Source organism: Tenrec ecaudatus, chromosome 4, assembly GCF_050624435.1.
Source record: "Tenrec ecaudatus isolate mTenEca1 chromosome 4, mTenEca1.hap1, whole genome shotgun sequence".
NCBI classification, from domain to species: Eukaryota; Metazoa; Chordata; class Mammalia; order Afrosoricida; family Tenrecidae; genus Tenrec; species Tenrec ecaudatus.
Genome location: NC_134533.1, coordinates 193,387,046 through 193,412,929, shown reverse-complemented (window position 1 = coordinate 193,412,929; position 25,884 = coordinate 193,387,046).

Below are 25,884 nucleotides of genomic sequence, written 5' to 3'. Positions count from 1 at the left end.
TCTTTAAAAAGGGGCATTATTCTTTTTTTAAAAAGAATGGTAGTGAAAAAGAGGGAGAACTTAAACAAGTTGGACTGACACAGTGGCTTCCACAATGGGTTTTTACGTAACAAAAATCTTGGGGATGGCATAGGACCGGTAAGTGCTTCATTCTGTTGTTGCTGGGAGTCAGAACCAGGACCCCTGAGAGGGCACATAACCAAAACAGCCCCGAGTCCTCAGGAAGGTCCCCACCTTGAGTGAGTTGACTCTCTCACTATCTCATTCTCATTTCGTTCTCTCGATCAAAGGAAAGGCTCATAGGCATGCCTTTTTAGACTAGATCTCTGCTGTATATGAGCGTCTCATCCACTGATCCTTTGATCGAGTTGAGGATTTTTTTGAAAATGATAGGAAGAGTAAGAGATTTATTTGCAGTATTGCTGATAGCATGTCCTACCTGTGTAGTTTTTGTTAGCTCAGGGACACAGTTCCCAACTCATTCAGAGTATGTTCTCACTCGTTTTCATCTTCCCCAGTGTCTCTCTGATAAAGCGAGTGGCCGGGAGCCTTATCCAAATGCCTGTAAGCATTCTTACACTGATTTTTAAGGAACTGTCTCTTCTTCTTGAAAAATTTTAGTGTTTTCTTCTTTAATTACAAAATATAACATTCCCATTGTGGAAAACAGGGTCTGGTATGTAGATAGTAAGCACTTAATAGAAATAGATGTTGAATGAATAAATCAAATGTAATTGGAAAATATCCTACAAAGGAAGAAAAAATGAAGAACCAGCCATAAATCCACCCCACAATGATAAGCAATAATGCTTTGGCTATCTCCTCCTAGATGTTTTCTGCAATTCTGAAAAACAGAAAGGGGATCATTGCGTCTTTATTCTTCTGTTACATGCTTGCCCCTCCCCCAAATGAACATCCTTTCATGACAATTCACAGTCATATGCATCATGATTTTAATGACTACACAAGAATCCATTTTATAAAATATGACCATGAATTATTCAACCATGTTCCTATTGTTTGACTTGTAGGCTGCTTTCTGTTTTATGCATTTGTTGCTATTGTAAGCAATACCATAATAAACATCCTTAAAGTGGTTCCTCAAATTTTACCTGTAATTCTAATGATATATTCACAAAAATGACGCACTGGGCCCAAGGAGCACGTGGATTTTATTACCTGTTGACAAAGCATCCCAGGAAGGGTCCTTTTGTCTATGTTCCAAGGTTCATCCATTTCCAACTGGAACTCTGAATTATATGTGATTTCAGAGGCTGTGTTCTTCCGGATCTGCTGGCTTGCACATTGGACGATCAATATGTATATATTGAAGTAAATAACTTGAATATCCCTGTCTCACAGTTTTCATCCCAGCTCCCTAGTAAACTTAATTCCCGTATTCAGTTGAGAACTATATCAGGATGAAACTAGAAAAAAGTGTATTCCTTTGTGATCTCAGCAACCTTAACCCCAGCTCCATTAAGTAATCTAGATAGCAATTGGCCAACTATGGCTCATGGGGTTAAGTAGGTCTGTGTTTGCATTGCCTGCAAACTAAGGATGGTTTCTACACTTTTGAATGGCTTGGGGTGGTGGTGGTGGTGGTGTTAGTCTGGGTTGACTAGAGAAACAAATTCATACCACTCAGCTGTGCATAAGAAAGAGCTTTATATATAAGAGCAATGGAATATTGAGAAAACATCCCAGCCCAATCCAGATCAAGTCCATATGTCTGATACCAGTCTAGAAAGTCCCCTTCGGATTCATAAAACACATGCAATGACGCCACATGCTGAAGATCATAGGCCAGTGAGTGGAAGGTCTTACGGATCCAGTGATGGTGGAAGCATCTCAGCACTGGCAGGGGTCTCCACATGGCTCCTCCAGCTCTAGAGTAGCTCCATGTGTCTGATCAGCAAACATGTCTCGCAGGTATGAGCTTATGTCCTGAGTCCAGCAAGCTGTTTATCTCCTTTAGTAATTCCAAATGAGGTAATCAAGCCGTGACCTGATTGACAGGTTAAACTCCACCCCTTCACTCTTAAGAGTCTCAAATTGACCACAGATTATGTAACTACCACAGGGGAACAGAAGAAAAATATTATGCATGATGTGGAAATTATTTGTGTTTCAAATTCCAATGTCCATAAATAAAGTTGTACTGAAGCACAGCCACATTCATTTGCCTGTGTTGTCCATGACTGCCTTTTCAGTCAATGGCAGAGTAAAATAGTGGCAACACAGACTGGCCCACCAAGTGTAAATTTTTTGCTATCTGGTCCTTTGTAGAAAAACCAAAAACCAATTGCTCAACCTCCAGCCCAACCTGGGGAATACTAAAGCTTGGGAAAATGACACTTGCGAGGATGGTATTAGCACTGTCAGAGAGCCACATGATTAGCACTGTGTGTGGAGATGAGACCGCATCAGCTTCTTGTTTTCTTGGCTCTGACCAACAACATTCCATGGGTGAGAAAACCTAGTAGCCTACACTCTGGCTCCACTAAAGTCCTCAGACAAGGGTTTGCACTGTGAGCATTGTGGAATTTCTCAAGTTCACGGTTTTAGCCTCGTTGATACCCAGTCCTGAGGGCATGCTTTGGCTAGCGTGGCTGACGAGATGAAGCATGGCTCCCTTATTAACTTGTCAACGTGCGGTGCAGCTGCATCATTTGCTCACCCATTTGCTTAACTTAAATAAAGGTTGGTGGTTAGGCTTCTGTTGCATTGTGCTCTCCTGCTAATTATCAGTGTATTTGTTTTAGAGACAATTAGCCACCTGGTTCATTCTCCCATTGAAGTCAGGTCATCATGAGTTACATCTGCTTTCAGGCCTCCTCAAGTCCAAGACATAATAAAAAGATGATGGCTATGATTATGCAAAGCGTGCGGGGCTGGGCATCCATGGGACAGCATATTGAATGTCCAAGGAGGACTGGGCTGCATCACCGTACCCTCAGAAGCTCCTCTCTGCCACTCACAAAAGAAGGACCACGCTCGTGTGGGCCACAAGTCCTTTGGGGAGAGTCTTTGGAAAGGCAGCCACTAGCAGTGGCAAAGGGAAGTGAGACATAGTTCCCCCCCCCCCCCCCGTCCGGGGGGGCCCACTGCTAATACAACAAAAAAAGTGACAAGCACGTCTTGGTGCTAGCAGAATTTGCATGTGACCGAAGTTGTTCAGACCTGTGGGTGTTGCCTTTTTAAAAAATATGCCCAATAATGTGACATAATATTATGCACAATACACATTTGCTTTTATACTCCCATATGCTCTGGCAAAAACGTAGCGTTTTGGAGCTAAGTCTTTATTATACAGGTCCGCGCTGCGTCATATTGATGATGGAGAGGACACCGCTGCGGATTTGGGGGGATGAGGGTCTGTGTCGTTGGGGTAGTTCAGTCGCATGGGGTGCTAGGTTTCAAGCATGTTACTTGATTGTGGAGAGGGAAATCAAATCTATGAAGTGTAGTGCAAATAACCAAGTCTGACTCTTCACCGTGGAGAGCCTGGAACCGGCTTCAATGGAGTGTGAGAATTCAACAGTTCACTCTGGCTGCCTTGCGCCAGTCTAGTGAGGCTCAGCGTTGGGAGAAAATTAAGCATCTGTAGCAACCACGGAATCCAGGCGTCGGGCACTCTCCCACCCCGTCACTGTGTGCAGCAGGCCAGCCTGGGACAGTGAATGCAGAAGCTCAGACTCAAAATGACCAAGTTGCTTCAGCACCCAAAGCAATTCCAGTTCAGGTGAAGACTCACACCTCACAGAACTCCGGAGATGAAGACACACTCCACAGAGGCATGGCAGATCATTGACATAGCATCTGACCTTGAATTTGTAATAGACAACGGAAGCCAATAATGGGTTTCCCTGCCTTTCTGAGAGTGGGGTTCCCAAAGTGAATCCTGGCAGAAGAGCCGTTGCATGGGATCTCACATGGAAAGGGACAGTCTCTGGGCTCCCCATTTGGGGAAGCAGGGAGCTGAGCCAAGTTAAACAGGCTCCTTGTGAAATGTAACACTTCCCAAATTTGTAGCATTTCCCAGAACGCCTTTTCCCCGGTGTTATCTGGCAGGAATGGCGTTCTGGTGACGGCTTATTCAGACACATGGCGTCAAAGTGTAGGTTCTCAATCAGGGCTTTATTAAAAACCCGAGAAGGAGCGCAGGCAAATAGTCGGAGGCGGAGGGCTTACCAAACGGGCTAGGCAGGCCGGCGTCCGTCCCAACTCACCTGCTTATTTTAGGTTCCTTCTCTGGACCTTCACGGGCTTGCATTTTTCTTACCACAGGTCTGATGTCTGCGTATGAATGGCTCCACTTTTAAATGTCTGTAAATTGCTGCCTTGTGCAGCCGTAGGCTATGATTTGAAATGGTAAGAAATAATTTAGCTAATTGAATTGAGAAGTAACCCCACAACTTTTGATCACCTGCATGAAATCCATTAGCCAGAAGATAAATGCGCTGTACAAAGGGTGCACGAACGAGTGTGGCTGGGTGGGATTGCCCTAATTTTCTAATGCAGAGAAAGCAATGCAGCCTGATTGTACATCACCGTTGGTGGCACACGATTCCGACGCCTTGAAAACGTTTGCCATTCACATCATAAGGGGTGAAACCAATATAATACGGATCAAGGGAGACTGCGGGACCACGCAGGCTACTGTTTTAGGCGCAGTGATTCATATTACCGGCATTTCAGAGAAAGGAACCTTGGGCCCCGGTGACATACACGTGCCATTTCCGTTGCCTCGGTCTAACTTTGTGTGGTACTTCTCGGCAGTCTTTCAGGAGACTGTTGTAAACTTAGCCCTGTTTCGGAGTTATGATTTACTTCAATTGGCTCCACTCATTAAGCTGTTTAAACTTAGATTTAAAGAATAAGGTCCACTTTGTTCCTTTACTCAACTTTGGGGTGGAGGGGTGAAACTAAAACATTTCAAATGGGATTCTTGGCAGAGAATAATCAACGGGAGACACTGAAGCATACTGTCCTTTAATTCACAGTGGTGTGTGTGTGTGTGTGTGTGTGTGTGTGAACTTTTAAGGAGAACAACAAAGCCCACGCTGTTTTTAAGTAAGGGGTGGGGTGACCCCTGATAAAAGCCAAGGAAAGACTGAATATATGCTATTAGAGTGTTGATACAGTCACGTATCAGCAGCCTCGGGGCGTTAAAGCTGCTCAAAGAAGCCGAGGAAAGAAGTGAAGCGAGCCATTGCTGGCTGCTTTGAAAGTCACACCAAGTGTTTGTCTCCTCTCAGGACCTGCTGTTGCAGATCATGCTTAGAAGAGGCCACTCTGCTGGCTCCACGGGTGTGGCTAGGGATTTGGGGTCGGTGAGAGGACCTGGCTCCTGGGTGAGACTCTGTCTTCGATCCCTTGTTGTCAAGGCTGTCACCTCACCCGCTGCTCTCCTTAGGACACCATTAAATCATGTTAGGCACGTTGGTAACAGCAGTGTGAGGTATGAGAAATGCCCGAAAGTGGTATATTAGACTGGAAGGCAATGCATTACACTCGTGGGTTTCTCAGGGGTAAGTTTTAATCAAAATCAGAAGGTCTCAACATCTTGTACTCAAAAGGAGGCTGGGGACTGCCTAGGGGTGATATTTGAGTCTGTACATTAAGAACTAAGGGGGGGGGACCCTTAGATTCTCAGTGTGTTTATGTTTGATACACTCTGGACAGTGCGAACATTCCATAAAAACAAAGCAGAAAGAGACTTCTCCCCGTGCCTGATGATGTCGCCAAATTTAAGCCCTTAGAATGGATTAAAATTTCTTTTGGCTTTAGTTGTTGAGAAGGTTACATCAAACTTGAAATTCTTAAACATTTTTTGGTATATTTATTACCATCTTTCTTTTATATGGTTGTTTAGCTTTTTATTTGTATCTTATACTCTTGTTGTAAGGACATGAGGAAAGCATCTTTCTTTCCCACCATTTAAACGAAAGGCAGAAAAAAAGGAAGGAAGAAAAACTACTGGCATAGGGTAGGACAGAGAGGGGCTTCGTAAGATTTCTGAACCTGTCAATCTTTACAGAAGCAGACAGACAGCCTCCTTAGTTCTCCCACTGAACCGCCAACCTTTTGGTCAGCGGTCCAGTTCCTACCTCAGAGCACCCGTCCTCTGAAATTTTACAGCTAGCCAGAATGTCTCCCATTGTCTGATCTTGTCATGGTTATCCCTGAAAATAACCGGGCCTGGACAAAGTGGACTTCTCCCAGCACCCATATAAACTCTATCAAGAGGAGATGGCAATATGAAATGCTAACATTTTAGCACATTGGCTTGGCAAGTTACAAACAGAGACAAAAAGAATAATGGGTACTAAAGGTTCAGAATAAAGAGCTATGGGATAAGCGTTAGACTACTCACCATAAGGTTCACAGTTCAAACCCACCAGTTACTTTTCAGGAGAAAGATAGGCTATCTGCTCGTGTAATAATTTACGATCTCAGAAATCCTCTATAGGGTTAATACGAGTCTGAATCAAAATACCAGACACACTTAAGTGAGATTCTCAGAGGGCAGGAGCCTGATATTTAATCTGATATTGAATGTCACATTATAAAAGAGGAATTTTTAAAAGAAAAGGATTAAGGAAAATGCAAATAATATTGAATTGTATTGACTGACTCATTGCTTCTAATGCACGTTGATCATATTTTCTTCCTTTCCCCCAGTTCTTCTGGAGTAGAGCTATCAGGTATTCTCCGGCCTTCACGGAGAACCAAAGTGAATTCCCTGGACCTTCTTTTGTGGATACTGTGATTCCCGGTATTTTTAAAGGCAGACTACCTTCTTTACCTGGCAGCAACTCTCCTGGTTGCTTGCTTCCAACAGCTTTGATTTTAATGGCTTCTTCTTTATTGTTGCCCTCCAGGTGAGTTGAAGATTAACATTTTGATCAGATTAGATGATGGTGACTTTTCCCACAGAGTTCTCACTGTACTGATCTCCAAAAGGCAGAACCTTCCAGAACTACACACTGCCTCCCTCTACGCCTCCCTGCCCATCCCTGGCATGGAGGTCTTTTCCTGTAAAGGTTCTTGAGCCTTTGCAGGAAGTAGCAAGGGATAGGAATTCTGGTGCCAAGGATTGTGCTCAGACAGCATCGTTAAGACGTTAGGTAGGCAGACTTTTGAAGCTTAGGTTTAACTTTAGGTTTAAAGTCCAGGTCTTTCATTTACGAATAGGTACTGACTGCCCTCAGCCTTAGTTTCCTCATACGCCAAACGGGAGTAATGAGGATGACCCCCTTCATAGAGCTGTCGGTAAGATTCATAAAATACAATGGGCAACACCCTTGGTAAAGTGGGCTGCATATAAAACTGAAAAAAAAAACATGCAAACAAACAAAAACTCACTGCCATCAAGTCAATGCTGACTCACAGAAACCCCTGTGGATTTTCGAAACTAACTGTGGACGGGAGTAAAAAGTTCACTCTTTCTCCCGTGGAATCGCTGCTGGTCTCCAACAGCTGACCATGCTGCTTGCCTAACCACTACACCACTAGGGCACCTGTTGAGTTGTCATGATTGGCATTTTGGAATATGAGACTACAGTTGCAAGTGGCCATAGAAGTAGATATATCTGACCTCTGACTTCCCTATTCCCACGAGGCAGGGGCCAAGCAAGCTTCCAGGGTCCATCCTTCTAAACCTATTCTAACACCAACCATCCTCCCTCACTACTCTGCCTCTAGGCTGGGAGAATCCATTGCCATGGCCACACACAACTCACAGACAACACTCACAGGTAAGAAGGTTTATTAGGGAAGTTAACTGAGTACCACAAGTCAAGATCAACAAACAGTAAAGATATGATCATTTTTTTCCTCCACTAGCAGCCAAACCTCTCACCAGTTCTCCCCCTTTCAGTATCATGGTAGTCAAGCCTCTCTGGCTCTTAGTCTCTCAGCTGCGTGGTCCCTTGGCTTTGGCCTCCAGGGATCAGAAGGACAGCCTACCTGTCACTCTGTCCCAGCATCCCACAGTCTCGGGCCAGGTGAGGAAATGGTACTCCGTGCTCTCCATTCTCCACCTTGGTGCCTCCTGGCCACAGTCCGTGATGCAGCTGGTCTCAGTGGCCTCCACCATTCAGCCCAAGATCTTGAACATGCTTTCCCAAAGTCTGTGGGGTTTCTCTCTTCTCTGCTGCTTCAAAGATGGCATCAGGGGACACAGCCCATTCTGGGTGTGTGTGGGAGTGGGGTTTAGCCAGGGGTACCCTATTTGCATAGTCCCACCCAGTCATTTGGTTTGAATTACTCACTGCTATGGAGCCTATGTTGGCTCATGGTGACCCTAGAGGACAGGGTAAAGTGCCCCTGTGAAATTTTGAGGCTGCTTAGAAGAATAGAAAGCCCCGCTGTTTTCTCTCCAAGCTGCTGGTGGTTTCGAATTGCAAACCTGGAGCCCAATGCTTAACCACTAGGGCACCAGGCCTCCAAGACACTTGTGTAGAAGAATCATATTAGGAAATTTCATTCCACCACAAATGAAGGTTGGTCCTGATTGTTGATCTGAACTAAGGAATAGCCTTTGGTCACATATACACCTGCACGTCCAACACACATTCATATGACATCAGCAGTGCAGTCAAATAGGATGCTATGGAATGAAAAATTAACGTGATTTAAAAATAAAATGAATGTGGGATGGCATAAATGGAGGACATGTAATCAGAAAACAAGGGCTTGAGGTGTCTCTAAATGACAAGAAGACTTTGATGGGTGGCTGGAGCCCCCCGAGAGGTAGCTCTGTTATCCTGTGTGTGGGAAAGCACATTGAGTACATTGGGCAGGCAAGCCAATTGGCCAAAGGGACCACATGGCTTGTAGTGTAGGGATTGCTTCTTGCCTAATACATGGTAAATGCCCCCCTTTATACTTGTGTACTTGTGAATGAAGAAAGGAAGGCACTTTTAGATATGGAGGGTGTGACCAGATGATGGAGGGATTTGCACATAAGATGAGGTGTTTGAAGATAAGAGAGCTAAAATTCTAGGAATATCACTGTAAGAGATCAAGAGGATAAACTGAAGGAATAAGAACTTGGAAGTAAGGAGACCAACTGTGAAGCATGGTGATAACAATATTGCAAGCTGAACCACTAATGGGTTCTAGTAGTGAAGATAACTAAAGGGAGAAATATCTATGAGAAGAGTGAAAATAGCTCCCCCACTCATTTTCTGGTCCATTGTCTTGCTTCGTTGCCTTCAAGAAAAACACTTTCTGCATTCTGAAAATCCTTGGTTGACTTGTTTGTTTACTTGTTTATTGTCCACTTTCTACCCCAGCACGTAAATTCTCAAGAGCAAAGACATTTTAGGGTTTCTACATCGTTTCCTGATACATAATTTGTGACTAAGAGATATTGGACAGGGAGCCCTTTTTCAGCGATATTTAGTCATAGAGTGCAGTTTAGAATGAACAAAATTTGGGTCAAGCATATTGTGGAAGAAATGGTGACACATTCATGCTCGCACATTTTCTCAGTTCTAATAGTCATTGAGTGCTTACTGTGGAAACGAAGAGGACCAGTTTTCAAGGCATAGATTCTGACCTTGCGTGGATTGGGTTCGATACCCAGACTTCCACTTGATACTAATGAAGGGACTTAAGGCTTATTTTTCTCATCTCTTAAATAGAGATCATGAAGATCATCCCACAGGGTTGATGTGAGGATGACCTGAGCTATGTAGGCTAAGCACAGTGCTTGGCATTACTAAGGACTCAGGTAAACGGCAGCTTTTGTTACTGCTATGTGCCGGACACTGTCCTATCTTGTTTGCAGTGGGAACGAAACAGGCCATTGGAGATGTTCTAGAAGTTATTAGACATATTTGTTATCAGGCCTGGTATTTAATGAGATTTGAGAGCAACTTTGCTTTGGTTTCATTTCCTGTTGATTTGGATTGCTATTGATGACCCTATGACCGTGACAGGAAATAGTATTTTAAGCTATTTCAGATATATTTTCTGCAGGGCCCCACAGTAACAAAGGTCTATTAAAAAAAAGACTTAGTATATAATACTTCCAGAAAGAATAATGAAACAAATTGGAACCAGCTTTCTTTTGTAATTTGAAATAGTGTTACAAAATGGATGTCAAAATACTAAAGTCGTGTTTATTGATGTTTTATTGCTTATTTTAAAAATCCAGGTATTTAAATTCCAGGTATTGTATTATGCACATTCTTTACTATGAGTGGGTAGCTGTGTTAGAACAATAGGAAAAGCCAAATAATAAATCTTTAGCAAAATATCCAGCTATCCAAGATACTATATTTTCTCCATTAGACAGATTTTTGAAACAATTTCTGGCACATACATAAGTTCCGTTGTCTGTGGTGGTTCTTGTTCATTGGCTTACTTAATAGTTTACTTCTAAAGAGCAAACTTTGACAAAGAGTTCATTGATTCCTAGAACCATAGCAATACATTGCTATAACCGAAAAAAGGACTTGCGGGTAACACATTATAACCTTATTTTCTACAAATCATAAACCCAGAGACTCAAATGGATTTCCTCCGGACTGCCCGTTTCTGGGTGGCAGACATGGGACTGGAGTCTGAGTCCCATTCTAATTCTAAACCCCAGTTCCCTTAAACAATAGCAGACTAAATATCCAAATAGACAACACATGCAGAAAAGGGGCCAAAAATTAGCAAACCTCCATGAGGAATACACATCCTTCAATCTAATGTCCGTGATCCAAGGCCCATCAGATAGGCGAGATGTGTCCCACATCCTTCAAACATAATGTGGACTCTTTCTCTCAGCAAATGGCATCATCACTTACCTGGTTGGCCAAGCAGAAACCCCAGCATGATAAGGATTTCACCTTCTATTCCCAGAACCAGTCACATAATATATCCTGTTGTCTTCTCCCACCTGAAAGAAATTCAAAACAAAATACAACAACAACAAAAAACCCCTAATCATTGCCATCTTGCCAATCTTGACTCATTCTCACTTGCAAAAGGGCAACAACTTCTAAGAAGTCTTCCGTCTTTTCTCTTTGGCTCCTCTCTGCTTAGATTATTGGTGACATGTGGCAAGTGTGATGATTCTAAAAAAGCAAACTTGGTCATGTTGCTGCCATGTTTCTTTCTCGATACCTATCATTTGAATAACAATGTCCTACAAAGATTGGCTCTGATTATCTTCCTATTCTAACCACACTGATATTTGATTTTCCCCTCCCAAATATACTAAGCTTGTATACATCTAGGCTTTATAATTGTCCTATTCTTTTGGCTTTCCATGCCTATCTTCTCCTGGTTTATTTCTAATAATTCTTCTGGTCTTGACTGAGAGGACACAGTTGAGAGACAATCCACCTATTTGGTTGGACGCTCTTCTTCTCTCCTCTAATCTTTATGTTTCAATTATAGCACTTATCAAACATCCTCCTCTATATTTGTCAGGTCTACATGTTGTTCTCCTTCATTAGTCTACAGCAGTGGTTCTCAACCTTCCTAATGCCGCATCCCTTGAATACACTCCCTCATGTGGTGGTGACCCCCAACCATAAAACTATTTTCGTTGCTACTTCATAACTGTAATTTTGCTATTGTTCTGAATCAGGCGACCCCTGTGAAAGGGTCATTGGACCCCCAAAGGAATCGTGACCCACAGGTTGAGAACTACTGGTCTACAGCTCCTCCTGTGCAAAACCACCCCTATCTTCCATGTAGAAACCCCACCATCTTCTACGGTTAGACACTATCCCGTCAGTTCTGCCGCATAGCGACCCTACATGCAACAGATTTAACCACGGCCACTTTCTTCACAACTGTTAAACTCGAGCCTATTGCTGTAGTCCTTCTGTCAATCCATTGCACTGACTGTCTTCTTCTCCTTCTCCTCTTCCTCCTGCCTTATTTCTTCTTCTCCTCCTCCTCCTCCTCCTCCTCTTCCCTCTCCTCCCCCCTCCTCCCTCTCCTCCTCTTCCTGCTCCTCTCCCCCCTCCTCTCCCTCCCCCTGTTCCTCCTCTTCTTTTTTCTGACTTTACTAAGCATGATGTTTTTCAGGCACTGGTCTCTCCTGATAACATGTCCAAAGCACCTGAGATGATATGTATCCATCCTCAATTCTAAGGAGCATCCTGACTGAACTAGTGTCGAGACAGGTTTATTTGGACCTCTGGCAGTGCATGTTTCTTTCAATAGTCTTTGCCATCGCAATAATGCAAATTCATCCAATCTTCTGTGGGTTTCCGTATTTACTGTCCAGCCTATGAGGCAATTGAAAATACCATGGCTGGAGTCAGGTGTTCCTTAGTCTTCAAAGTGACGTCTTTACTCTTTACCATTGTAAAGAGGTTTTGTGTAGGAGATTACTACACATTTTTATTTTGTGACTGCTGCTTCTATGTGTTCAAGTAAAATCAAATCCTTTGCAACTCCAGTCTTTCCTTTGTTTATCCCAATGTTGATTTTAGGTCTGGTTGGGAGGATTTGGGGTTCCTTTACATTGAGCTGCCATCCATGTGTTGGCCTACAATCTTTGATTTTCATCCGCAGGTGCTTAAAGTCCTCTGGGCTGTCAGCAAACAAGGTTGTGTCATCTGCACATTGAAGGCTGTTAATAAGTCTTCCTCTACTCCCAATGGCACATTCTTCTTCATATAATCTAGCTTTTCTGGTTATGTGCTCAGCATACAGACTGAATCAGTCCGGTGAAAGGATACAGCCTTAATGCATACTTTTCCTGATTTTAAATCATGCACTGTTCCCTTGTTCTGTTCTAATGAGAATAATGGTTTATGTACAGGTTCTGGGTGAACACAATGAAGAGTTCTAGAGTTCCCACTCTGTTTAATGCTATTCTTAGTTTGTTATGGTCTACCCAGTAGAATGTCATTCCATAGTCACTAAAACACAAGTGCACGTCATTCTGGCGTGCTCTGCTTTCAGTCAAGATCCATCGGTCTTGAGCAATGATATTCCGTCTTCCATGTCCTCTTCTGAATCAAACTTGTTTTTCTGGCAGCTCTATCTCAATGTACTTCTGCAGCTTTTCTTGAATTATCTTCAGCAAAATTTTACTTGTTTGTGATGGTCATAATATAGTTAGATAATTTTCACATTCTGTTGACTTGCCTTTCTTTGGAATGGGCACAAAAATGGATCTTTTCCAGTTGTTTATCCAGGTGGCTGTCTTTCAGATTTCTTGGTAGAGACAAGTGTGACAAATGTTTCATCAGATTGTTGAAATATTTCAATTGGTATTCTGTTAATTCCTGGAGTATCGGAGCCAGCCGACGAGTTGAACAGTCCTGAAGGAGGAGTGAAGATTAAGGTAAAAAAGAGAGACAGAAAGTATTGGGAGGGCAACAGTGAATACTGAAGCCTCGAGTTTATTCTACATACTCCTTTTATCCCTGCAGAAACAACCCGGGGTTAATTGTCTTATTGTTAAGCAAGCACATTTGATACACACAGCGACTCTTTCTTCTGCCAAGCCAGACAATCTTAAGAAAATTAAACAACCTGTTTTGCCAGACCTTGCATACCTCCTTGTTCTTGTTCTTAACAGTCTGTTTGAAATGTTAAGTCGCAGAAGAAATCAGCAAACACTGACACCTAGGTCATGAGAATTCTCAGCCGTTTCAAGGCTGAGTCTTAATGGCCTTCAACACTGGAGCCTTGTTTTTCACTAATGCTTCAGTTCAGTTTGAACTTCTTCCTTTAGTACCATTGACTCTTGGTCATGTGCTACCTCCTGATATATTTGAATGCTGACTAATACTTTCCCATACAGTGATTTTCTGTATTACTTCCAACTTCTTTTGATGCTTCCTGCATCTTTCAATATTTTTCCCACAGCCTTTTTTCAGTATTTTGGCTCAGGCTTGGAATATATTGGGATACGCTCAGCCTTTTTCTCCCCTTTTGGTTTTCTAACTCCAAGTCTTTGCATAGTTCCCTGTAATGCTCTATTTTGTCTTCTCAAGATTGCCTTTTGAAAATTCTGTTTTGGCTTCTCAAGATTCCCTTTGAAATTTTTCACTCAGCTCTTTTACTTCATCACTTACCCCATCTGCTTTAACCATTCTACATTCATGAACGTGTTTCTGAGTCTCTTCTGACTCTCCCTTTCGTCTTTTCTTTCTTTCCTGTCTGTTAAAAGGCCTTTTGCTGTCTTTAAGAATCCTGATGAGGTAGCGGGCTACAAATAACTGCAAAACCAGGCATTCGAAACCACCAGCTGCTCCAGGAGAAAAATTAATATGAGGCTTCTGCTCCTGTAAAGACGACAGCCATGGAAATCCGCAGGGACAGTTCTACTTTATCTTATAGGGCCTCTGTGAATTGGCACGGACTCAATGGCAGTGAGTTTGGAATTTTGTTTTCTTCCCATATGATGTTCTTGATGTCATCCAACAACTCTTCCAGGTTTCTGTTATTAGTGTTTAGTAATTCCAATCTGTTCTTGAGATGCCTTCTAAACTCAGAATGAAGACCATATCTTGTCTCTTTTGGGCACTTTTTAATTTTCCTCCATTTCAATGTGAATTTGTAAATAAACATTGGATGGTCTGTTCCAGGTGGCCCCTGGCCTTCTTTTGGCTGGTGATACAGAGTGAGACTATTGTTTCTTTCCACAGATGTCATTGATTTCAATTTTATGTATTTCATTTTGTGTAGTCCATGTATATAGTCACCATTTATGTTGTCCAAAAAGGGTATTTGCAATGAAGAAGTGATTGGTCTTGCAAAATTCTATCATGCTACTTATGCTTCATCTTTATCATCAAGGCCATATTTTCTAACTATAAATATGATCATTATATAACCTTAAACATCTGGTGATTGAATGAATGGATTCCTTTACCGTTCTCCAGATTTTGCATGCAGTTTGAAGGAGGTGGAATTGATTGTGAGAATGGATAGGAATTGTATCTTCCTCTTGGAATTCTAACAATAAAACATAATAGGATTTTGGGTTAATAATAAATTTGGAAATTTATCAAGTAAGATTTTTAAATCAGTGGGACTCACCTGGTCAGAGACGTCTCATCTTATACTAATTACCGTATATACTCATGTATAACCCGAGTTTTTCAGCCCAAAAAATGTGCTGAAAAACAGGGGTTTGGCTTATACACGGGTCAGTGGTAGCCCAGTGAGGTGTAACATCTCGCTGCCCCCCCCCCCACCCCCGAGGCAACTAGACAAGTGCCCAGTTATCTCGAGGGTGATTGCCATTTCTCCGCTGTTCATTCAAAGCCTCGCTGACACTGAAGGGCATTGAATGTTTGTTTACTCACATCTAACCAATCAGAGCCGACTTTGAATAAGCCTTTTAAAGACCGTGTGTGAAGGATCTGGCATAAATGGATGTCATCTGGTCAAACCCGACCAAAAAAAGGAGGAAATCTCATGAAGCCTGACATAGAGTGAATAGCAAAGTGGGTTTGAGATGCAAGGGAAGACATTCCAGAAGACATGGTGCGATGTGCCTTCCAGAAATGTAGTATTAGTAATGCTATGGATGGCAGTGAAGAATGAACTTTGTATGAAAATGACAGCCGTGATGGTGATGAGGGTGTTCTCAGTGGGGACAGCATCTATGATGACCTCACACCAGCTGAAGCTCTGCATTGGGATATGGATGATGATGAGGAATCCAGTTTTGAAGGATTTTAACTCTTTACATTTTAGCTTGGTTGCTGATTGAGCTCAGGGAATAGTACTCTTAAGGTATCATTGTTGATACCTTCTTGTTTTTGTTGAACCTATTTTCCACTTACTGTGCTGGTTTACTAATGTTAAATGACTTGTCCTTTTATTTATGTTTTTTATTTGAAGTAAATATTTAAATGCATTACCCCACTGATGTCTCAATTTTTAGTAATTTTATTTTCATTTGTTTTGATTATTGAAACTCACCAATAGCTTCTGCATTTCCCACCCTAGGCTTATACTCGAGTCAATCAGTTTTTCTGCTTTTCCAGGTAATAATTAGGTACCTCAGCTTATACTCAGGTTGGCATATATTCGAGTATATATGGTATATGTTTTCCCTTTATTTATGTTTAAATTTTCATAATCAAAACATTAAAATACTTTTTGTCTCTGCCTTGAATTTCTAAAACCCAGAGTCACAATCGGTTCACGGGTAAATACTGATTTAATCAGCATTTCACTACTGGTAGGCTTGGACACAAGGAATCCTGGTGATGCTCTTGGGCAAGCATTGACTGCTAACTGTAACATAGCACTGGTTCAAACCCACAGCGTTCTCCTCAGGAGAAATATGAGGCTATCTGCTCTTATAAAAGTTGACAAACTAAGAAACCCAAAAGTGGTTGCTATGAGTCTGAATGGACTTGGTGGTTGTGGGAAGTGTGAGCATGAGGGAAAAAAACCAACTTATTGGATGATTTTATGCAGAAAGTGGGGATCATATCAAGAAGAAGGATTTAATATCAGTTTAAATTGTCATCTTTTTTATGATTAAGGAAAACAGAGCCAAACCCACAGTCATCAAGTTGATTCCAACTTGTGGTCACTCTATAGCAGTGGTTCTTCACCTGTGGGTCATGGCTACTTTGGGGGTGGAATGACCCTTTCACAGGGGTTGCCCAATTTAGAACAGTAGCAAAATGACAATGATGAAGTACCAACGAAAATACTGTTATGGTTGGCGGTCACCACAACATGAGGAACTGTATGCATGGGTCACGGCCTGAGGAAGCTGGAGAACCACTGCTCTATAGAGTAAAGTAGAATGACTCCTTGGGGTTTCTTAAACTGTAAATCAAAGGTTCAGGCAACCTCATCTTTCTTGTACAGAGTAGCTGGTGGGTTTGAACTGCCGACCTTGAAGCTAGCAACCCAACACTTAGCACACTGTGCACTTGTATATTTTAGCACATTTAAAAATCAACATGGTACGTAGTCACATGCTTCTATAACCACGTGAGTTTGTTTTTTTACGATTATTTTTGAACTTGTGAAAATAGTCAGGAACACATGTAAGCCAATTATTTCTCCATGAAAATCATATCATAGTCCCAGTTTCCCAGGAATTTGGTAAGCTAATTTCTCATGTTGTAGAATCAAAATTTTACTAGATGTTAGCGAATAGAGTGGAAGTTATTTGGATGTTTGAATACACCATCATTTAACCAATTTTGCCAAATATTTATACATAAGGTCATATCGATTTATATTTGAAATAACTGTCATGTCAACTTTGATATTTTTTAGCTTCCCATAATTTTTCTTTTACTATTATTTGCAACAAGCAAAAATTGTCATTTCATTTTTTTAATCTCAATTTATTACCAGGACACTCATTCTCTTCAGACGCCAGCTAAAGCTAGTTTGTGAAAATGAAAAGCCTCCCTTTCAAGACCAGAGACAAGATCTAGCTCTAATGGCTTCTTGTGAAGCCAGGACGTTTTCTCTTGGCCATTTTGGTTGGAGCCAAAGTATATTTGACTCATAGTTTGGGCCTCATTCTAATGATTTGCCTCATTTTTCATAATTTACCTTCCGCTGTCAAGAACAATCACCATTGACCTCTTAGAGATTGGTAACTGCTTGTTTATGCCAATGGATTTCTAAAAAGTGGAACCCAATGATTCAATTCATTTGGCCAGATTAATCGAGTGCTTCCAACATGTGCGGGATTAGGAAATGTTTTTGGAGGGTTGCAAAGAGAACAGCTTTTGACCTGAAGGAATCTGCAGTGAAATTATGGACAAACTGGGACAATGTACACAAAGAAAATTATTCTTTCTTGGTCCTGAGCAGATAGAGTCAACCAGGATAAAATCCCTGTGCTAACCTCCGCTTGAAGGAGCACGTGCTTGCACTCAAAATCAGTGGTGACAATATTTATCAACTCAACTCAACTCACGGCCATCGTGTCAGACCCATATTTTCCAACTGTCGACTTTGAGGTTGGCAGTCCATTGCATAACCACTGTGCCATCACGGCTCCCCAGAATATGCGTATAGAGTGACTAACAGAGTGTCTTTGTTACTGTTCTTTGCGCTCCCTTAGGGAAGAGAAGCCATGATAGAGAGATTTTTGTTGTTGTTGTTGTTAGAAACCTTGCCACAGGGAAAGCAAGGCTGCTGTATTTCCCACAGACATTCACTTGCTTGGGGAATAGTGCATCCTGGGCTCAAGAGTTTCTAGCTAACCACCACTAGAGTCTGGCCTATCCAAGGCCCTGGAGGAAGAGTGCCCAAGTGCAAGGTCATTGCATATAAACCCCCCAATTTACAGAAAAGAGCTGAAGCTGCTGCCCTGTTTCAGGGACACTGAAATGTAAATTTTATTTATCAAAAAGGAAAATTTTATTCTAGGATTTATTTTTTGGATGATCACTTTATCTTGTATGTTTTTTGTGAGCTTTTACAATTTTCCTTGAAGTAGTATGCTTCAAAGTAAAAAAAAAGTTTTGTGAATTTCCAACTAAACTATTTAGAAAAGAAGGCACCTAGTAAGAGAGTCATATACCTATATCTAAATTTAGTTATAAACTTAATCTATATCTAATCTTTATCTGCATATCTTTTACTTATATATTATTATATGTGTATTTGGTATAAACTTTATAACTATGGACCTTTTAAAATAATAGAATTTCCTGTTGTATGTAGAGTCAATGAAATATAAATACTTGACACAATATGCTCCCCAAATTACTATTATTTAAAAATATAGCATGAAATTATACCCAGTGTGCAAGACAGTAGAATTCTCCCACTGACTATTAAAGGCAATAACACCCAGTAATAGTAGTATGTTAGACTGATTTATCACCATGGTCTCATTGTGGAGGAATTTAATTCTCCGCCCTTGAACTTTGGACTTGACTCTGACTTGCTTTAGCCAACAGGATGCTCGTACCCATGCTGTAAGCAGAAACTCTGCCTGAGCTTGCATGGTGGAGTTTGCCTTCCTGCCCTTTGATGATTTTCAACATGTTCCCCAAAGCTGCTGCCGCTTCAGTCTCTGCTCCAGAATAAGAAGTGTGGAGCGAACCACAATTTCCTGGTAGCTGCTGATCCCAGGCAGATAAGAAACAGAAGGGGGGAGGGGATAGGAGTATCCCTGAACTTACCTTGCAGCTAGGGGCCTGGAGTACTGTTTAAAGTAGCTCAGTCAAGGAGCAGCTAGCCAATTGCTAACACTTGCTATAGTGTTTGGTGCAATAGAGTCGGTTCTGACCCAGAGTGACTCTATGTCCAGCAGAAGGAAGCACTGCCCAGTCCTGCCCTGTCATCACAATTGCCGTTATGTTTCACCTCTTTGCTGTAGCCGCTGCGTCCATCCATCTCACCGAGGCCATTCCTCTTTCTCACTGCTCCTCTGCTTTACCAAGTGTGAGGTCCTTTGCCAGGGACTGAATTTAGCTTTAAGTCTGTGAGTTTGAGGGTGGCTTGGTATGGAGCAGTATGGTGACAATAGCTGACACAAGCTTTCCCCCAGCTCCATGCAGACTTCTAACTCCCAGAAGTTCCAAAATTATCCGTTTCCACAAATGTTGCTAATGCATTTGCAAGGCCAGTGGGCTCTTTAACTAACAATGCCTTCTCTCTACACTGGCACGATTGAATTGTTAACAAGGATATTCCAAATGACTTCTAGATGTCATACACATTACTGTCTGTCTTCCAAAGGTATACGTGCAGACTGTACATTGTGCGGTTGTAATTTCCGGGATCTGATACTGACAGGCACTCTGAGCGGTTGTAGGGAGTGAGTTATGTGCGAATCTCTAAGTTTCCAGAAATGCCACGCTCCTTTTAGCATTTCTTCTCTGGAGCTTGAGTAAACTTTTCCGTCACAAGCTTTCTAATTTTCCAAGGAGCAAAAGAGAAATATTCATATCACAAAGAATGCAAGTGTGAGGAGCAGTTAGTTCCAAACTGCCTGCTGCTTTTCAGCTAGGATTGTGTGCAGTTTATGTCAAAACACTTCAGCAAAGAAATACAAATACAGACGAATGTTTGACTTCTTTTGTTGTGCTGAACTGGAGCCAGCAAAAGTATTTATATATAAATCCACTTGTGAAATGCCTAACCCTCTCAATATGACTTATATGTTTAAGGCTTAAAGAGAATTCAAGTTGATTGACAGGGCCTACCACTCTTACAATGTCAAAATGTATGACTCGGCTTGTGTGGAAACTTTGAAATTCAGTCTTTTCTCTGCGGGATGTTTATCTTCTCATGAGGTGCCACTGCAGTAGTGAGGAGCATGGACTCGCCCTACTATGCGCACTGGAAACCCTCAGCCTTCAATTCACCCATCCTCACACTTCTCTTTGTAAATCTTCCGGATACAAATCCCCCTCAAACTTGTAGGCCTAAAATATCTGCGTAGAGATTACCTAAGGGCAAAGTAGATTGGACTTGTGATTTAAACACAAGAGCATAATGTCGGTTTAAAAGGAAGCCCTGTCATGTGGACTCAGATATTTTCTTCCTCTCGAAAACAGCCATGCTCTGGAAAATCCTGTTTCCTTCTCCTGAGTTCAGTGAGGGTCGAAGCCATGTTTCTCCCATCTCTGGTTTGGATGGGCTGCTGTCGATGGCGCTGATATCGAAGAGCACTGGCCTATTAAATTTCTTCGAGACTCTGTACGAAAGCCATGTCTCCATTTTCAAAAGCTGCATCTTCCTCGTTTGTTGAACTCTAGTACCTTGTTTAAATTTTTATTGCATTCCCACATAGTGTTATGCATAAGTATATAAGAAATGACACAACGGATTAGGCCAATGGTCCATCTCTGCGGCCTCTGAGGGATGTTTTGTACGGAGCTAAGGTTTTCTTTCTTGGCATTACTCTGAAACCATTAGGGAGTGACTGCTGCATTCCTTCCACCCCTTTAATAATCACTTTGACGACCAGCATCTGAAAAATTTGCTAAAGCTTTTAAAACTTATTTATAGTTTCAGTGTTTGCTATCCTTTTGGGACAATAAGATCATGATTTGCACTTTAAGAAAATAATTTCTTTCAGGTTTGAAGAGTTAGATCGCAAGGCCTAGTAACAGAAGGTTTAATGAACAAGACGTGTCGTCATGATTTCATAGTTTCGTGGTGGACTTCCTCCCTGTCGTTCCCCACAATCCTCTGCTGGTGGTATTCATGCCTTTGTCTAATTCCCTTCCCGTGCGCCTGAGCTGGACCTAGTGATTAACTAATCGATTTTGCCAAAAGTGATAGAGTGACAATTCTAACATGAGCATATAACAACCGGGGTGTTCATCTTTCTTGCCTTTCTCTCCGCTTCTTCCTGTGTGCTTGCTCTGAACAGCTCACCTGAAGACCTCCTGCAGGGCGGGGTCCACGTGGTAAGGAACTGAGGGCAATCTTTGCCCAACAACAACAATTAACTGAGAACCTTAGTTCAACAACTGTTGAGGAATTGAAATCTACCAATAGCCATATAAGTGAGTCTGAAGGTGGGCCCTGTGCAGTCACATATTTAGATTAGCCCACAGCCACCTTAATCGCAACCTTCTGGGATACCCTGGAGCACAGGACGTAGCTAAGTCCTGCTCAGATTCCTGAGCCCCCTAGAATTATGAGATGATAATATGTTTAAAACCATTCATTAACTTCTGTAGCAATCGATTACTTTAACAATTACTACCTACATTCAGTTCTGTGGGTTCTGTCAATAGGACGCCATTCATCGCTGGATTCCATAGATTTGCCTTTCTCTGAACTGAGTCCTTCCATTATAATTCCTCAAGATGATGTAACCAGACATTTGTGGAAGTATCGGCTACAACAGAATGTTTGGATGGTTCTATAAGTTCCCTTCCACCAATGGGCTCTTGCATCAAACTAGGACCCTTCTTGGCTAAACAGTGAAATGAATGTGTTTAGATGACATTGTAAACAACTCTCAAACATCTTTCCAACCCATCATCTTGCTTTTCGATGGTTTCATTTCTAACGGGGGTGCTTAGGTGGTGCAGATGACTCAGCATGGGGCTACTAACCAAAAGAAGGCCCAATTGAATCAACTGAGAGGTGCCTCAGAAAAAAGACTTGGGGAGTCTGCTTCTGCTTCTTCAAAGTCTTTCCCCCCCTTATTTTTACTGGAGGCTCTTACATCTCATCACAATCCATACATTCATCCATTGTGTCAAGCATATTTGCACATATGCTGCCATCATCATTTTCAAAGCATTCTTGTTCCACTTGAGCCCCTGATATCAGCTCCCCATTTCTTTCCCCTCCCTCCTCCGCCCCCTCCCTCACAAACACTTGATAAGTTATAGATTATTATTTTCATATCTTACATAGTCCTCCATCGCCCCTCACCCACTTTTCTGTTATTTGTCCCCCTGGGAGGGGCTTCTATTGATCCTTGTGATCGATTACCTCTTGCTTCCTCCACCTCCCTCACCCTCTCCTAATCCTCCTGGTCCCTCTACTCTCATTGTTGGCCCTGTGGGGCTTCTCTATCCAGGATAGATGTCTGTGCAGTGTGCATGTTCTGGTCTGATCTGATTTGTAAGGCAGAATCGAGGAGTCTTTATGGGGAACAGTTCTGCTCTGCAGCATATGGACACTTTGTGAATGAAGATCGACTCTATAGCAATGGCATTTTTCTTTCACTCTCTAACTGGCCTTTATCCACAGGGAAGATTATTGTCTCTATTTTGATTATGTTTTTGACATAGTCTAAATATTTTTAACATGGAAACTCTAAGCGATACTCCCATTTAGATTACTTATGTACCTTGACAACAAGTGAAGCATGACACTGATTTTGACATGGTATGTATGTAGGTTAGCTTTTCTAGAAAACAGTTACAGCTTAAAACAAGGACTTTAAACTGGTTGATTCTGGTTCAATTACCTGCTGAAAATTTGCATTTCCACCCAGATTTCTGAATCAGAACCTATATTCTAACAAAATTCCCAGGTGATTCTTTTAGAATGCCAGGTGATTTTTATGTCCATTAAAATCTTGTTCAAAATGTATATTTTTAGTCAGAAAATTCTTAGCAGCTGGTTCAACCAGAATGAATTGGTTCAAAGCCCTGGAACTTGAAACCATGGTAATTGATTGAGCCTATGATTCTATGGACTGGCAACTTAGGCTGTGGTTAGATGGATAGTTCCCAGCTGCCCTTTTTCACCACTCTCCTGTCAGCTGTGGGAGAGTGAGGGAGCTGGATCAATCTTGAGTACATGTGCCATCTCTGAGACCTCAGTTGAGATTAATCAGCAGATTCAGTGGTGTTCTCTGTGATGGTGGTGTAGAGGCTCGTCACAAGGCATTAGCAGAGATCCAAGAAAATAAAGGGAAATCCTAGGTTTAGGATGGACATGTTTGTCACTAATATCATATTCTATTGAACAAAGCCTATCACACGACAAATCCAAATTCTTAGGGTTGGGATATAAATTCTGTGTCTTAACGGGAGTTGCTGAAAAGTGAATTGCAAAGAATTGGGTTCGGGATGTATATGAAGAACTGTGACTATTTTTGTGATTTACCACAGTGAACATGATTTAACATATTCTTTTCTTGCTTTAACAATGAAATGTTAGACAAAACAGCAACAATGGCCACAATGAATTTACGCCACCTTTCAACTGGAAAGAATGAAATGAAAATCAGTAAGAATACAAGAGAGAGTTAAAAAGTATTACTACTAAGTTTATTTCCCCCCAAAACGTGTAACATGATCCTGCAATCAGTGGATGGCAACCCTAAAAAGATGACATCAAAATAGTAGCTTCCATGAGGATCTGTTGGGTCAGTTACATTCAAGACAGAGAGATTTAATAGGTTTGGCTACCATTTGATGGAATTCCAAATGGATGCTCTTGATTGGTTTTCTCAAAGGATACAGGAACATGTTTGTTGTTGTTTGGTGCCACCAAGTTGGTTCATTCGTTAGAACAAAGCATTGCCAGGTCCTGCACCGTGTCAAAATTTTGACATGTTTCAGCCCATTGATGCAGCCATTGTGACAGTCCATCTCCTCCTGGGTCTTCCTCTTGTCCTCTGTTCCTCCACTTTACCAAGCATCATGTTGTTCTCCAGGGACTGGTCTCTCCTGATGACGTGTCCGAAGTCTGAGAGACAGGGTCTCACGATCCTTGGTTCCCAGGAGCATCCTGGCTGTCCTTATTCCAAGACAAGATTTGCTTATTCTTTTGCAATCTATGTGCATTCAATTTTCTTTGCAAGCACTATAATTCGAATGCATCATTTTTTCTGCAGTCGTCCTTATTCAATGTCCCACTTTCACCTGCATCTGAGGCGACTGAATATACCATGGCTAAGATCAGGCGTTCTTGAGTCGTCAGGGTGACACCCTAGTTCTTCAACTCTTTAAAGAGATCTTCTGTAGCAAATGTGTCCCGTGGGATACATCCCTTGACTTCTGCTTCCATGAGTGTTGATTGTCATCCAAACACGGTAGAATCCTTTATAACTTCCAGATTTTCTCCATTTGTCAAGATGTTGTCTATTTACACAGTTGGGAGGATTTGGGCTTTCTTTACATTAAGTTGCAATCTGTACTGAAGGCCTCCGTCCTTGATTTTAGTCCAAGTGCTTCAAGTTCTCACAGTCAGCAAACAAACTGTTGTCATCTGTATAAGAAAATGTGTTAATAAAATTTCCTCCACTCCTGATTACATGTTCTTCTTCTTCATATAGTCCAGCTTTTTGGATTATTTGCTCAAGATACAGATGGAAAAAGTATGGTGACAGGATACAATCCTAATGCACACTTCTGATTTGACACCATGCAACATTCCCTTATTCTGTTGGCACAACTCCCTCTTGATCCATGTATAGGCTCTGCATGAGCACAATGGAGTGTTCTGGAAATTCCATTGCTGTCTGTTTGTCTCATTGGGGCTCTAAGAATCTGATTAATACATTTGAGGGTCTTTTATGCATAGAAATTTATTATGGTTATATCTTCTCTGTCCAACTGTTTAGGATCTATTCTCTTTACTCGATTCATTTCTGTCTTCATTTAGAACATTATCTGTGCTTTCCTATTTTGAATCAGGTAGTTCTGATTCACTTGGTGTATTACTTAAGCAAGATGTTTCTCAGTAATGTTATTTTATATGATGATTTTAGGTTGCTGTCTGTTGTTCTCTGTCTAAAGAGCTTTCTTTAGTGATTTTTTTTTGCTTTAGTAATTTTTTAAGGTTGGTTTTGCTTTTTCAAATTTCTTTTATTTAGGGGATACTTTTGCTGAATGTAGGATTCTTGGTGGACATTTTTCTTTCAATGTTTTGTATATACCTGTGCATTGTCTTCTTGATTGCATAGATTCCATGGGAAATTTGGAGCTAATTATTTTTTTTAATTTTAATAAATCATTTTATGGGGGCTCTTACAGCTCTTTTCACAATCCATATATCCATCCATCGTGTCAAGCACATTTTCGCATATGCTGCCATCATCATTTTCAAAACATTTTTTCTACTTGAGCCCTTGATATCAGCTCCTCATTTCCCCCCTCATCCACCCTTATTTCTTCATGAACCCTTGATAATTTATATTTTTAAAATTCCCCTAGTCTTACACTGACTGCTGTCTCCCTTCACTCACTTTTCTGTTGTCCATCCCCCTAGGAAGGGGTTATATATAGATCATTGTGATTGGTTTCCCCTTTCTCCTCCCACTTTCCCCTTCCCCTCCTGGTATCTCTATTCTCATTATTGGTCCTGAAGGTGTGTCAGTCTGGGTAGACTGGAGAAACAAATCCAGGGACACAGCATGTATATAAAGAAGATGTTTATATATAAGAGCAATTGTACATTAAGAACACATCCCAACTCAGTCCAACGCCATAAGTCTGATATTAGGCCATATGTCCAATACCAATTTATAAAGTCCTC